This window comes from Bos grunniens, chromosome 5 (assembly GCF_055505025.1).
Source record: "Bos grunniens cultivar Pamir isolate PY7600 chromosome 5, Bosgru_T2T1.0, whole genome shotgun sequence".
Lineage (NCBI taxonomy): Eukaryota > Metazoa > Chordata > Mammalia > Artiodactyla > Bovidae > Bos > Bos grunniens.
In genome coordinates, this window is record NC_141169.1 from 67,334,104 (window position 1) to 67,350,217 (window position 16,114).

Genomic DNA, 16,114 nt, shown 5'->3' on the forward strand with positions numbered 1-16,114 from the left:
TGGCCAGATTTCACAATCTAGGGCATTTGAGGGATGAATAGGAGTTTATGTGGTACATAAGAAGGATTAGAACATACCAGGCACAGAGAAATAATGTACAAAATTTCAGGAATTCAAGAGTACATGGTTTGTGCTTTAAGACTGGAGTATGAATTTGTGCCGGGTGTGAAATGGAGATGAAGCAGCAAGTAGGGAGCATAACACTTGTCTGCCACGTTGTAGAACTGGAGAAGGCGATGGCACCCCACTCCAGTACTCTTGCCTGGAAAATCCCATGGATAGAGGGGCCTGGTGGGCTGCAGTCCATGGGGTCGCTAGGAGTCAGACACGACTGAGCAACTTCACTTTATTTTTTCACTTTCATGCATCGGAGAAGGAAATGGCAACCCACTCCAGTGTTCTTGCCTGGACAACCCCAGGGATGGCAGAGCCTGGTGGGCTGCCGTCTATAGGGTCGCACAGAGTTGGACACGACTGAAGCGACTTAGCAGCAGCAGCAGCAGCAGTGACTTAATTAATTTTAGTTATTTTAAAGTTTACTCTGATGGCAGCAAATATTGTAATAATAATAACTAATACTTAATCAGCATATGGCTTTACCCAGGCACTATTCTAAGTAATTCAAAGTCATTTGATATTACAAGAATCCTAAGAGGAATGTTACCATTATTATAACCCCATTTTACAGTTGAGAAAATTGAGGCATAGAGAAGATATATCATTTGCTGAATATCACACACTTGGTAAAGGGCTGAGTCTAGATTTGGACAGAGGCAGTCCGGCCCCTTAACCACTATGTTCTACTGCATTTTCCTTATGGAAGATGGGGCTTCCCTGGTGGCTCAGACAGTAAAGAATCTGCCTGCAATTCAGGAAACCTGAATTCATTCCCTGGGTTGGAAAGACACCCTGGAGAAGGGAATAGCTACTCACTTCAGTATTCTTGCCTGGAGAATTACATGGACAGAGAAGCCTGGTGAGTACAGTCCATGGGGTTGCTAAAAGTCGGACTCAACTGGGTGACTAACACTTTCACATCATTTAATGGCAGAGAGTTTGGTGTCAGGGGTGGCTGGAGATGTTCCTACTATTGAAACAATATGGATGAGGGTTATAAAAGGGGTAACAATAGTGGAAAGAAATGACCCAGATGAATCTCAAAGCAGTTAAGGGAACACAGATCATGGAATTCAGAGAACAACTGAATATGGGGCATAAAGGAATAAAACTCAGGGATGACTTCCAAGTGTCTGCTATGAGTGAACCAGTGGGTGGTTCATTATCAAGAGTGAGAGACAGAAGAGGAAATAGACCTGCATCTCGTTCTACAAAACTTTATAGGAAAAGACTTCTTGGCCTCCCATCTGTAAGGACTTCTTCCCGTATCTTTCACAATGGGCATATTTTTTCCTTCAAATCACACAGATTTTTACCATATCCTGGAATGCTTTCTCTGGAGCTCAATACTTAATAGAAATGGAATGGGTAATAAAGTTTACATTTAAAAGCACTTTTAAAAAAGAAATAGGACAGTTTGGTTTGGAGGGAAAAACAAAGAGCTCGGTTCTGACACTGATTTTGAAGTGCTCATGGGGCAGCAGAGCAGAGGCGAGTGGGAGAGAGCTGGACGTGAGGACAGAGTCAGTGGAAGAGGAGGGCAGGAGGCAGAACTCCCTGGTGCCAAATGCCTGAGGAAGGTCAAGTAAGGTGAGGCATGTGGAGCTTCCATTGGGTCTGTAAATACAGAGGTCAGCGTGACCTTGACAAGAAGAGAGTGAGTGGAGAGGTGGCTGGACGCCAGCCTGCTGTGGGTGAGGAAAGGAGGAAGTGAAATCAGCAAGGGGTGGCCTAGATTTCCAAGAACTTGCCTGGGAAGGGAGTGGAGGGAAAGAGCAGGAGCTAATGGAGATGGAGGGTGGAGGGGGCATTTTGTTGGCCTGTTTGATTTTTTTTAAGTCTGTGTTTATTTTCTAAAGTGAGGGAATCAGAGAGAGAGAGAGGCTCAATATTTAGGAAGAAGAGATTCAGGAGTGACGGATGTCAGTGCCTGTGCAGACCAAAGGCAGAGATAAACAGCACAGGTGGAAGGGTTAGCCTCTGGGGACGTTTCTCCTTTTAAAATGGGAGGGGAGAGAATAAGAATATTGAGAGAAATGAGCATATTTTCATCTGTGGGGGTAGGATGGGAAACTGAGAAATTTCATCATAATCTCTAATAAGTATTAGCAAAAGTCATTTGCCCAAGGAGGAAAAGAGGGCTAGGGACCTGGAGGAAGACAGAGGTGGGTAGAAGAGCACTTTGGTAAACAAGGTGATGGGAGGAAAATCACCTACATGGAGAATTCATTATTTGCCAGCTATGCACTGGATCTTTTTTCACAATAATAGCAGTAATAATTAATAAAGAATAGCTGGAGTTCGATCCCTTTAAAGTTGTACAAAGTTGGTATTCCATAAATACTTTGACGATTGCCTTTTGTGGTTCAAGTTTGCAGGTAGATTCCCTCCTCTAATTTGAATTAAGGAATATTAATTAACATCAGGTGTAAAAACCTGATGCTTAGAAACAAGGGGAGATCTCAGGAAGTTAAAGACAGCCCCTGTTTTAAGGGGCCCCAAGTCCCTCTCTTGGAGAGCTTCCAGGCTAAATGCTGAGTGAAGTAATTGTATTAGAAACATTAGCTGTCTCTCTCCTTCCTTTCCCAGCGTCTCAAGAGCCTGCGAGCCATCTAGCATCTGGAACGGAATCCCAGAGGACTTAGACTGCAGTTCCACTCTAGTGGCTCCCGGTTCTAAGATACTAGCTCCCAGCCATGGTTGTGGTGTTGGCAATGCTCCTAAGCCTTAGCCCATTGGATCTCAGCATGGCTCCTGAGGCCCAGCATCAGGATCTCCAGAGAAATTATTTGCAAGGCAAATTCTCAGGCCCCACTCAAAGCTCTGAGGGTGGGACCCAGTTATCTGTGTTTTGTTCTTCCTTGTTTAAAAAAATATGGTAAAACATGCTCATAACATAAAATATACCATCTTAACCATTTTTAAGTATATAGCCCAGTAGTGATAAGCATATTCTTATTGTTGTGCAGCCAATCTCCACAACTGTTTTAATCTTAGGAAACCAGCATTCTTTACCCATTAAACGACTTCTCGTTCCCTTTAGCGCCAGCCCCTGGCAGCCATTCTATTCTCTGTCCTCTAAGTTTGAGGACTCTCTCTCTCACACATATTCTGCATTGTGTTTATCTATTCATCTACCCGCGGACACTTAGTTCAAAACTGTCTCCACCAGTTGGCCATTGTGAAGAATGCTATCAATACTATGACCATGGGTATGCGAACACCTATTCTAGGCCCTGCTTTCAAATCTTCGAGGTATACACCCATGATCCACATTCCCCACGCTCTCAGGTGGCTCCGATGCTGACTCAAGTTTGAGAACCACTTCTGTGGAGCATGGCTGTCACACTCTTGTCCTGACCCCACCTCACTATAGGGACCACTCTCAAACTTTGGATTCCAGTATTCGGCAGTCCATGTTCCTCAGAATCACTATACTTGGTCAGAGTGAGCATATGGGTGTGTAGGTGTTGAAAAAGGAGGTACCAAGAGGAAGACCAGAGGTGGGAGTAACTCTCTCTCTCTTCTTAGGTACCTGGGGCTGAATGCAGATCGGAAACTTGGGCTAGGAAGGTGCACACACTACTCAAAGTGGGATTGGTCTTGGCAACTACCTGGATCAGTGGTTCCTAATTTTTTTGGACTTCTAGACCTCTTTGAGAATAATATCATTAGTAATAATTTTATTATCACAGTTATTTATTGAACAATTATGATGTCCCCAACACCATGTACTTTACATATGTGATCCCATTTAATCCTTATCAGTTGGTTTTAGTTGATACCCATTTTCCAAATGAGAAATATAAGGTTGAATAGCTGTCCCAAAGTCACTCAGCTAGTAAGTGGTTGTGCTAGGATTCAAACTGAGAATTGTTTATCTCTAAACTCTTAAGTCACTAAATTAATATATTAATTATATATTTTATTATATATAATAAATATTTATTATATAAATAAATATATTAATTATAATATTTTATATATTATATAATATAAAATAATAAGTATCATAAATATATGATAATCGATTGTCTTTCTATCTCAGAAAATGCCCTGCTTCCTCTCTCTCTCTCTCACACATACACACACACAATTTTATCAATGATTTAAATATTGGCCTAATTGATGGCCATTACCTATCTTAGTGGGGCTTCCCAGGTGGCACAGTGGAAGAGAATCTGCCTGCCGATGTGGAAGACACAGGAGACTCATGTTCGATCCCTGGGTCAGAAAGATTCCCTGGAGTAGGAAATGGCAACCCACCCCAGTATTCTTGCCTGGAAAATTCCATGAACAGACGAGCCTGGAGGACTAGAGTCCATGGGGTCACAAAGTGTTGGACATGACTGAGCGACTGGGCATATATGTACCCATCTTAGTGGGATTCCCAGGTGGCTCAGTAGGTAAAGAATTTGCTTGCCAGTGCAGGAGTTGCAGGAGATGTGTTTGATCCCTGGGTCAGGAAGATCCCCTGGAGTAGGAAATGGCAACCCACTCCAGTATTCTTGCCTGGAAAATTCTGTGGACAAGGGAGCCTGACAGGCTATAGTCCACAGGGTCACAAAGAGTTGGACACAACTGAGTACAGCACAGGGCAAGGCTGTGGGATCTCTGCTTCTTCTGCTTCTTCTACCCATCTTAGTAAGAGATTCCTGTCAACTTAAGTACACAAAGGCTATTTCCTAGAACCCATTCTTCCTCTAAGTACTCTCCACATTTCCAGCAAAATGCATGAGTGTCACTGGAAAGCACAGGTTACAAGACAGCACAATGCATCCATTTCTCTCCAAAAGGTTGCTCTCATCTCTCTCTTTTTCTCTCCCTCTCTCTCCTCCTTCTCTCCCTCCCTCGTTCTCACTCTCCTCTTCCTCTCCCCTTCTCTCTAAACAGTTGTCCCACTCAGTTTCTTAAATGGGCCCATCACATTTCACTGTCAGTACAGTTACTTTTGCAAGAAGTGAACTCGTGAACACACTGTGAACTGAGTACAGTGGAATTCTTCTCCACAAAGAAAGTGGGCACAAATCAGCTCTGTGACTACACTCTACACTGGCCTTGCTGGAGGGAAGATACTTTCTGGAAAAAGCAGCCAGATAAAAAGCAGTTTATCCCACTTTGGCAGCTTTCCTTTCTCACCAAGCCTGCGGTTGGGTTGCCAGAGTTCAAGGACCACTGTGAGCCTTCTGTGCATCTGTGACGGTGGTGGTACCCGAGGAAGCTGGGGGCTGCAGTCAGCACCTGCGCAGAGTGATGCTCTAAAGCAACTGGGTGGCTGGTGGGGTTGCTGGCTGCCCAGGGCTTCCCAGGGCTCTCACTTCTCTCTTGGGCTGGAAGTACATTCAGGGCAAAGGGCTTGGACTTTTTTCCCCTTGTGGTGTTTGGCTGTGCTGAGCTCAAATCCTAGTTTGGCCCTGGCAGGGCTGAGGACTGTATAAGTGAAAAATAGTGGAATGAAACCTCAGAACACGTTATGACCTTCAGGAAGGTTTGGTTTGGATTGGGTTCTAGAAATGGTCTGAGTTTTTTGGTTGCAGATTTTCTTTTCCAGAACACATTTCTAACCTCTTCAGAAAGCTGTTCATGATCTCTGAGAGGCAGCTGAGGCCCTAATGGGCCTGACCTAGCCCCTTCCCGAAACCCCACCCTCAACACTAACACTGGGGATAAAGGACGGATAATACCAGGAGTTATTAAATGAATGTCATATATCAGGAACTCAGCTAAAGAACTTTACAACCATCACTCCCTGTAATTTTCATGTCTCCCAGAAGAGAGGTATAGGGGGCTCATTATCTATGATGAAACTAACAAAGACTCAGGGTATCTTGACTGTGTTCTCAAGATAATGGGATGTGTGATGTGATCATCAGGACATTTGACTTCAGGATATGGCATTATGAGCCTCTGTATCAGGCTCCTTTGCTTCCATTTTCCATCCTACTTCTTTCTACTGCCTCACTCCTCTTCTCTCCCTGTTTCCTCTCCTCTACTGCATTCACCAATGTTTTTGGAGTCCCTGCTATAGGCAAACTACGCTATCATGCTCTTTAGATGGTACAAAGACAAAGAAGACACATCAATGTCAACTGAGGAGAATCTGAGGGGTTAAGAAGATGAAATTGGAGCTTGGCCAGAGACCCAGTTCTTCATACGATATGTCCTTCAACTCAGTTGAGTTTAGGAATATTCCTGCTCCCTTTGATTTGTGGTGCTCAAAAATGTCTAATTCTTAGACCCTAATTAATTGACAAGAGAAAAGAGTGATGATACTATTGTACATGATTGCTTGTGATTTCATGTTTGTGATGGTCACTGTGTAAGTCAGGACAATGTGGGACTGAAATTTGTTTTATTCACTCAAGGTTGGTGATGTGAGTCCAAGTGAGGCCAATCAGAGGTCTCCACTGAACTCTTACTGTCATTTTAATAAAGATGCTTCCTCCTTCTCTTGGGAACAGGCACTGTAAAGTCATGGTAGGCTTAGGGCTGCCAGCAATCATCTTGCCACCATACAAAAAATACCTGTCTGAAAGTGAGGCCAAAAAGAGGTGTCCAGAACTGAGAGAGAGAGAGAGAGAGAAAACTCCTTAAAAAAAGCATTGGAATGCTGGATCTAGCCATGCCTGAAGCTGACATGTTACTTATATGAGCCAATAAATTCCAAATTTTGCTTAAGCTGGCTTAAATTGAGTTTCAGCACTTGTAAGCAAAACATTCTAAACAGGTGTGGGCAGAAGAAGATATAGACTAAAAGACGACAGGAGAAAGGAACCTGGCCACGGACTTCCCTGTCTTGCTCCCCGGTTTATACCCAGCACCTACGACAATGCTTGGCACATAATACATACTCAGTAAATATTGGTTGAATGAAAGATAGAACTCAGGTTGGATCAGACAACTTGCAGATCAGATTTAGCTATTTTCAGCTCAGAATACTATAGTGGTATGTTTTGCCAATTGCCATGTTTTTGTATATTTCTTTCTGTCTCCCCTTAGTAAAGTTCTTTTTAAAAATTCAAACTTGTCTCTTTTGACAAAGGGACAAGATGAGAAGATTTATTGAGGCTTGGGATATAAAGAACAGAGTGGAGGTTGTGTATGGTAAATGATGTAAAGAAAGGATTTATGATGACACATGAGAGAGATGGTGTGGAAAGATGGTCTAAGATCAGGAGAGAAGCTCTCCCTCTCCCTTTCTCATCTTTCCAGTGGAAGGTTTTGTGTTATTTGCTGGGATGATTCTCCCTCGGTGAGTCCTATGTAGTTCTCTTTGTCCTCCTTTCTCTTATTTTCTGCTTCTCTCTCTTCTTTGGACTGTCTTTATTCTTATCCATTAGCCTTTTCCTTCTCTCTCTGCTTCCTTTTTTCTTTCTTCCATTTTGCCCAATCATTATTCCTCAATTATTGATCTCAAAGCTACATGACTTTCAAAGGCTGGTCTCTGTGGCTATACCTCTCCAAGTTTATTCCAAGCCCCTCATCTTCCCTCTACCCCACCATTATTCCAGATCTTGGATATGTTATGGAAAAATGTGACAAAGAAGCACATGTCATAGAACAGAAGGACAGAATCCCTGGAGAGGGTACCAAGATTTGTCAACTCTCCAACAGCAGTCCAGTTGTTTCAGGGCTGAAAGGACTTGAGCAGATGGCCAGAGCATTCTGCACAGTTTGCCACCAGCTGCCTCTATAAAGGCCACCAGTGTCCACCCACTAGGCAATTAGTTGGGGGCACTGTGGGACAATGCAAAAGGCATAGTGGATCTCACAGGCAGAGAAGTGGTGTGAGTGCTTGCTCAGTCGCTTCAGTCTTGTCTGACTCTTTGGAACCCTGTGGACTGTAGCCCACCAGGCTCCTCTGTCCATGGGATTTTCCAGGCAAGAATAGTGGAGTGGGTTGCCATGTCCTCCTTCAGGGAATCTTCCCCACCCAGGGACTGAACCTGTATCTCTTACGTCTCCTGCATTGGCAGGTGGGTTCTTTACTACTGGCACCACCTGGGCTAAGACAGAGCAACATGTGGACTCCTTGGAGTCTCAGATTTTCAACCTAATTTTCATCTACAGAAGACTGGATTTGGCCAAATCGCTTAACTTCTTTTTGAGTCTTAGTTTCTTCATTTGTACAACCTAGATAATTGTGATATTTACCTACCAGGGTTTTTGTGAGGATGAGAAGATTCAGCATATTTAAATTGCTTAATATTAATAATTATTCTCCTTCTCTTGCTGCAGAAACAAAGCATAACCCTTGTCTTCAAGAAAAAATTGCCTGCAACCCCCAATAGATTCCTTCAAGAAGAAATTACCACCACCAATAGATCTGTCAGTTTCTCAGCCTTATAGCAGGGGTCACATGAAAGGTAAATGAAGGAAACTGGTTAGGTTCACTCAGGGGGAAAGGGAGTGGTGGGGACTGTGGGAAACTGGAGAGTGTGTGCCTCACGCAAGAGGCAACCTTATCCATCTCCTGTCAATTGTTTCCCTGTGGTGTTGTAGATGCAGAATCGCCACATTGTGTTTACTTATTTTTAAGAAAAGCTAAAAGTCTGAATGAGGTCTGCTGAATTTTACAATGTTGTCAAATTCATTTAGATTGAAAACAACAAGAAATGAAAATAACAGAAAAACCCTGTGATTGATCAAAATACACATAAAGCACATTTCTTGGCTGTTTCTTGGCTGTCTCTTCGGGAACTATGGCTTATCTATTGGGGACCCTTTCCACTTGGGTTTCTGCATACAGAAGCTGCTCCTCCACTGATTTCACAAGTCCAATAATCTCACTGAGCATGAAGTGTGATGAGAGATTTAGATGGGAAATTGATGATCACAGAAAAGTCACATCACACCACTTGTTTCCCTTGCCTCTTTCACCTACATTGCTCTCCCTTTCCCCTCTATTTCTTCCTCCAACACATTAGGATCAATTACATTCTTTTTGTCTTATATGGATTTGCAAAACTCCTTTCTTGCAAGCTTTGGCACCAGCTGGCATGTATGCCCCCTGGAGACTGATCTATTGTAAGATGATTTCTCAAAACATTTTCCTACCAAAGATTGTCCTTCCTCCTAAGGAATCCTCTGACCAGCTCCATATAGGAAAAAACCCTCCATCTTATTACAGATGACTAGACCAATCAGCAGGGAAATCATGGTTTAGTAAGTGTCAAAGGATGTAGTCCATGCATCGAGTGTCATTCATTATGGAAACGAGGGTTCCTGAGTCTGCAGGTGGGCTTCTCTCCCAGAGGATACTTGATCTTCTGCGGCCAGTCCACAGTGACCCACAGAACACTGGCTGAAACACATCATAGCAAGTGGTTTGCCAAGTCTGTGTGTGAAGAGAGATTTTCTAAAAGTTTTGCAGAGATGCGAATGGCAGACCTAGGGACTAAGGATGGAGGCTAACACCAGAGATGGCAGACTACAGTGGTTATGAGCAGAAGCTTGGTGTGCTATGCCTGCTATTTGCAAGTTAACACATTTTGTGTGCTCTCTTTAAGCCTGTTTCCTTATCTACAAATAGGAGAAGATGATAATGTTTCCCTAGGGTTGTTGCAAGGATTTCATGCAAAACCATGTATAGCACCTGCTCATTTTAGACACTAAGAAAGGCAAGTTTCCTTCCTTCTTAATTCCTACCCACTCTTCAAGGTCCAACTGGGGCATCACCCCTTTCAGGGCGCTTTTCTTGCACTGCCCTTCGTTCCTTCCATGTGGGGCCGGGTTTCCGCTCTTCTCTGCGTCCTAGATTTTCAGGCATACCATTTGTATCATCCGTATTGCATAGTACTGAATGGCCTGTTTTTATTTCTGGATCTCCTTGAATGCCAGGAACCGTCTCACATTTACCTTTGTCTCTCCAGCTCCTCGTACCGTGTTCTATGAATAATAGGCTCGACAAATGGATTTGTTGAACCTGGGGCTCTGAAGTGAGACAAAATTGTCTTAGGTAATCAGATCAACTTACAGGTTAGAAAAGCCTTCTAAAAACTCTAGTTCTGAAAAGATTTCTTTTCAAAAAAGGCACTATATTTGTATCTTTATAGCTATACATTTTATTACACAACATCAGTGCTCGATCAAGCTTTAGCACTTGACAAAGGTGCTAAAAGGCAAAGCATAAAGTTTAACCCGGTGTCAACCTAAATGTTGGGTCGAGATCTCAGAGAGAGAGAATTGAGTGGGAAGAAGAATGGCTCTTTCCCTTGTGGAAAACGTCTTTGAGGGAAGGCGATTAAAGACCCAGTGTACTTGAAAGTGTCTCTTCCAATCTGAAAATAAACTGTGCTTCCTGAACTGCTGTTGGAAAACCAAAGCTTGGAGGATTTTTCTGACTTTCGTCCTGCCTGCATCAGCATTTGGAAGAGAAACAAGGAAAAAATAACAATTAAAAGAAACCGACTGTATTAGCAATCGGTAGATTGAGGGGAGAAGGAGACAGAAAGGCTAATGACTTGAACTTTTTAATTGCGTGAAGCCTAAATAATTAGGGAATTACCTAGAACTTAAGCTTTTCATCTTTTTTCATTTGATCTCTAGCCAAGTAACTACTGTAAAATAGTTTAATATTCGCTGGGTCGTCAATAATAAGGCTTGCAATGTGATAGTTAAATGCACTTGAAATTTTGATGAGATCATTAATAATATCTCTTGTCAGTGACTTAACTCTAGTTAATAACTTCCTTGTGACTTTCGTCAAATAGATTTTCCTGGGGGATATTAATTTCCAAAGGTTTATGGATGTCCTTCAATTGTTAGCCAGTGACAGAAATAGCTTTTCTGCTGTGGCATGTTTTGAGGTTTTGCCCTTACTTCTAAGAAAAAGGCGATAATTGTGTAAACCAACTACTCATCTGTGTTTGGCATCAAGCTTTAACCTAAAACTTGAAGTAATATTTTCTAAAAAGAATAGTTTCATGTAATTTTCACAATAGCATGCCAACACCAACTATTCTAAAATGGCAGCCTGTTATTTTACCAGTTATATAAGTCTAATAGAGGAGAAAAAGTCCTCTTACCACCTCTCTTTGGGAACAGTTTCTTAGAATTTTCCTGACTAATACGGGATCACGTCAGTTTGCTCATTTCTCATCTTCTGTAGCTCATGCCACACAACCAATCCAAACCCACTCCCTTTCTAAAGCCAACCCAAGACTCTTCAAAGTGAACTGTATTTGTATCTGCTCTGTGGTGGAGAGGAAACGCTTGGGCAAGGGTCAACAGAGAATTGCTCATCAAATTCTAGAATGGTTGGGCAGTGAGACACTCTTTGAAGTTGGAAGGAAGCATCTGAGGGTAAATAAGAGAGAACGGCATCGTGTATTGAATAGTACTCATTTGGAATTGGTCACTCCTCATGGAAACCTGGAACCCCAATGCCAAACCCATACACGTTTGTTGAATGAATGAATGGAATAAATAGGGTGAAACAGAGTTTGGATAAACTCACAGATGATTGATATGTAACTGATTAGAAAAGGAGATTCTATTTCTTTTAGGCTATGGACCCTCTACTTCTTTCTCCTTTCCCCTTCCTCTGTTAATTATGTGAATGACAAAGAAAGAGATACTCTTACCCCTGAAAACAGGAGAATCTCTTTCACTATTATATTCTTAGAAGACATAAACATATTCTTTGAAATTTCTTCTTCTAAAAAATGATTGAAAGAGAACTTTATACATGATCTTGAAGATCCTTTAACCCTAAAAAGAGGTCTTTTCCACTGTATGTGTCAAAAAGGGCTGGATTAAGAGATCAGAGCCTCCCTGGACTTCATGGTCCTGTTGGGGGACAGGACATATTCAAAAATTGAGAAATAATGACACAAATGAGTTTATGCTGAATTCCCAACAATTGTCCTCAGGAGACAAGACATTAATTAAGGGAGACATTGGCTCTGGGCTCCTGCTCCATTCCACCTCTTTCTTCTAGGCCATTATTCCACCAATTTAATCCTTTCTCTGTGAACCTAGAACTTACATCCTTTCTCTCTTAATATTCCGCGCCCCCCCTGACCCCCGCCCCCCATCTTGGAGATTTCTCCTTGGCTTGTAAGTATTTCCTATACTCAAAATTTTTATATTCTAAACAAACACCCAACAACCTCAATTTGAGCAACATCTCACTCCAACTACTGGCCTTCATTTATCCTATCTTCTCCAAACTTCTACATTTATTACTTCTACTTTCTCATCTGTCTTTCATCCCTTAACCCTCTCAACCCCTGGTTTTCACAACTGCCTGTCTTTAGAGAAATTCCCTCTATGATCTACGATGGCCTCCCTACAGCAGGTAAGAGCACTAGCCCAATCTTTTAGACACTTTCAGTCCCTGCTGTATTGGGTGGACCACTCCTTTTCACTTGGTACCACTTCAATGATCCAACTGTGATCCCTTTAATATTCTTTGCTCCCTTGGTTCTCTGCTTTCATTTTCTCCCTCATTTTCATTCTTTTCACCATGTCCTCTGGGAAATCTGCATTCCTCTGATCTTCTTTTAGATGTTGGTGTTCTTCCCTTCTTTAGTCTATTTCTCTTCTCTCTTGGGCCAGTTAAATTCACCTTATGGTTTTACCTAGAACTTACATATTTTTGCCTCATTAACCTGTATCTTCTTTGAACATGAGACCTATATGTTCAACTGTCTACTCATAATGTAGTTTTATATCAGGTGTGATTGGCGTGGTGTTATAGTCTACGGGCTTTTCAAGGGCCTATGACTCCTATGAGACCTAAATAAATGAATAATTAACTCCCAAATATGAAAACAACACTGAAAAAGCCAAGTTAATATGCAGTTTAAAATATAGAAGCATGTCAATTTCATTACAAAAGTAAATTTACTACTTTAAAAGGTCAATTTGTAAACAACTAAAAAAACATAACCAGTCAAAAATTAAATGAATTGCAAACAACTTAAAAAATCAGAATTATAAAAACCCTCTCACATTTTTATTGCAATAGTTAGATCTAATGTGGGATGTGGGTAAATTTTAATGTATTTGCTATGATGTGGGATGGGGCTTCCAGAAATAAGAGTGCCTGGGACTTTGAAGGTCTTACAAACAGCCCTACTTCCTGTATTATCTCCATCTGGATATTCCACAGGCATCCAAAACTTGGCACGTCCAAGGCCAAATTCATCTTCCCACTCTGGTATCCCCTATTTTAGTTGGCATCACCCAATCACCCAAGCTGGAAGTCATCCTTGGCTTCTTGATCTCATCCAAGACTCCTCATATTCCCCCACTCAATCAACTGCCATATCCTATTGGGTTTTATCTACTAATTATGTATTAAATCCATTCATTTCATCCCTTTCTCTCGCGCTATGGCTCCAGCCCTGATCAACCCTCATCTTAACCTCTGCAATAATTTTGTAAGTGGTCTCCATACAGCTATTCTGTCTGCTCTTTCCTTACAGTTGACATAAAATTCACATCCGACTCTTATCACTTCTACTTAAAATGCTTTGGTAGCTTGCTAGTGATTACAAAGGAGAATCTGAGAGTCTGAGCTTCTGAGCAAAGCCACAAAAGGCCCTGGTGACCTCTTCTCCAGTCTCATCTCTCACCTCTCCCTGCTTGGCATTTGGCAGCTAGTCAGTTGCCTTCTAGGCTCTCCTGTCTTCTGGGTTTACTCAAAATGACCTCCTTGCCTGGAATGCACTTTCCCACTTTCCTCACTGGATCACAGTCAGTTTATCCTTTAAGATTCAGCTCAGGCATAACCTGTTAAAGGAAGCCTTCCAGTTACACCTCAGTCCTGGACAGAATTCCCTCCCCTGGATCATCCATACATCCTACATCTATCACAGGCTCACTACACTGTGTTGCAGAAATTTAACACGTCCTTCTAGGTCACAGGATGTCAGGGAGGCTGCCATTCTTCTTTTCTTAATATTTATTTATTTATTTGGCTGAGCTGGGTCTTAGTTGTGGTATGTAGAATCCAGTTCCCTGATAAGGGATTGAACCTGGGCCCCCTACATTAGGAGCATGGAGTCTTAGCCACCGGACCATCAAGGAAGTCTCTGCCATTCTTATTTTCAAATTTCCATTCCATACTGTAAGCCCTGAAACAGTCTTCTGTTAGGGAAGCTCTTTCCCAAATATTAATCTGGGAACCCACCTCTTTACTGGATTATTCAGGTAGAACCTAGTCCCACTTAGCCCAGAAATCTATCTAAGATAGTCCCTGTAAAGTGATTCTTTAAAGTTTAATGGAGAATGAATGGCTATGTTCTTTGGAGTGGGAACTACATCTAATTTATGTAATGCTAAACACAAACAATCATATATGACCAGGGAGACTATATTGCAGATATTAATTTATAATCACTCCTAAGAATTAGCTAAAATCCCTTGACTAGGTGTGTCTAAGAATTGTCTTCTAATCTGGTCCACGTATATTTTTCCTTAATTTTCTACTTTCTGCTGATTTTGTTATGGTGTTGTATGTTCTTATGGTCTCTGATATTTTCATGCAAAACTTATTCCCTCTAGTGCTAAGTTCACTATTGAAAAGAAGCCTCATTCTCCTCATCTTCACTTGTTCAATGTCCATGTCCAAGTTTAAGGAGGTTCTTTTTCTCTAGCACATTGCCAAATGCTCTCAAATAGTTTCTGATTCTCAGGGCTTTTCTACCCCTTTCCTACACAACCACAGCAAAAAGTGGACAACAGGTAAAGGAAATGAGTGAGAAGACATTTGTTTTCTAATGGCCTCTTAAGTGTGGTTGCTGAATCTAACAAACAGAACCCCAGATGCCCAGTTACATTTAAATTTTAGAGAAACTATAATTTTTTTTAAGTATGTCCCGTGCAGTATTTGGGATATATTAAAAAAAAAATCTGTTATTTATCTGAGATTCAGATTTAACTCATGTCCCATGTTGTATCTGACAATCCTACTCATAACTTGTCCTGTTAAATCCAGACACACTTCACTTGCATATTCAACATATAAGAATGGTTTTCACTTACACAAGGAAATGCCCTCATTCCCACTTTTCCTAAAGCAAAGGTGACTTATTGTCTATCTCTAATTTCTCTGCATGGAACATGTGTCCATAACATAGTTGTTTTCTTTAGAACTCTACAGATAGAAAATGACATCACAATTACTACTGGTACCTGGCATCCAGCTCCATATCTAGATGGTAGGGAGTTAGGAGTGTTGCTGTTTGTGGGAAATCAGAGGATACGACTTTGCTTGACCTGAAGGGGTGCCACATTGCTCAGCTCGTGTCGCCATGTGGGAATACATTTTCAGTATTTTTTGAGAGTTCATTTTTTTTCCTCCCAAAAGAAGTACCAGATTGGTTGATTTAACATGAAAACTCCAGAATTTTAAACATCAACAATTTAGGCAAGTCGTCACTTTGTTCAGCTGGTAATGAAAACAAAACTAAAACACGAACACATGCACATGCACACACACAGGCACTTACACGCACCCGCGCACGCAACAAGCGCATGCGCACACACGCTTCTCGGCCCTTCCGGTGTCCCGCGTGCGCGCATGCTACTTGGTCTCTTTCGCGTGTTCGGCCTGCTGCTGCTGCAGCCTTTCACGTTTATCGTGGTGTCTGAGAGTAGGGAGGGAACCGATCATCTCTGAAAGAGGCAGTTTTGAAGAGATTCTGATGGCAGTGGCTCCACTTCTCGGTTGGATAGAAACACAGGTGCCGCGGCAGCGAGGTAATCTTCTGAGTTTTCTCGTTTGCTGACCCTCAGTTAAGGCAGGCGGAGAATCTTGCTTCCCAGGACTCAGGCAGGTGTGTGAGAGGGAAGAAAAGAATGCAAACAACGACCTTTTCCTGGCTTTTGTTTTCAAAATTTGTGCCCTTGAGGAAATTTTCTAAGGCTGTAGTTTATAGCAAGTTTGAGCAGGGGGGGAACGGCCCTGAGGAAATAGTAAGGCGTGAGATTCTCCCAGACTAAAAGAAAAACAGTTCTCAGACTGGAGGAAGGGGTAGAGGCTTGT

General features: G+C 42.0%; 1 long non-coding RNA gene across 2 annotated transcripts in view; it reads left to right on the plus strand.

Annotated features, from left to right (window-relative positions):
• LOC147372325 (uncharacterized) overlaps positions 1 to 16,114 on the plus strand; it is a 212,181-nt gene that overhangs the window by 35,177 nt on the left and 160,890 nt on the right. The window contains exon 1 of one of the 2 annotated variants that reach the window (XR_015163999.1): positions 15,623 to 15,828. The exons of the other annotated variant lie outside the window; for it this stretch is intronic. This is a non-coding gene — a long non-coding RNA (uncharacterized LOC147372325). Of the gene's footprint in view, positions 1 to 15,622; positions 15,829 to 16,114 lie in introns of those variants that run through there. 2 annotated transcript variants of the gene reach the window in all.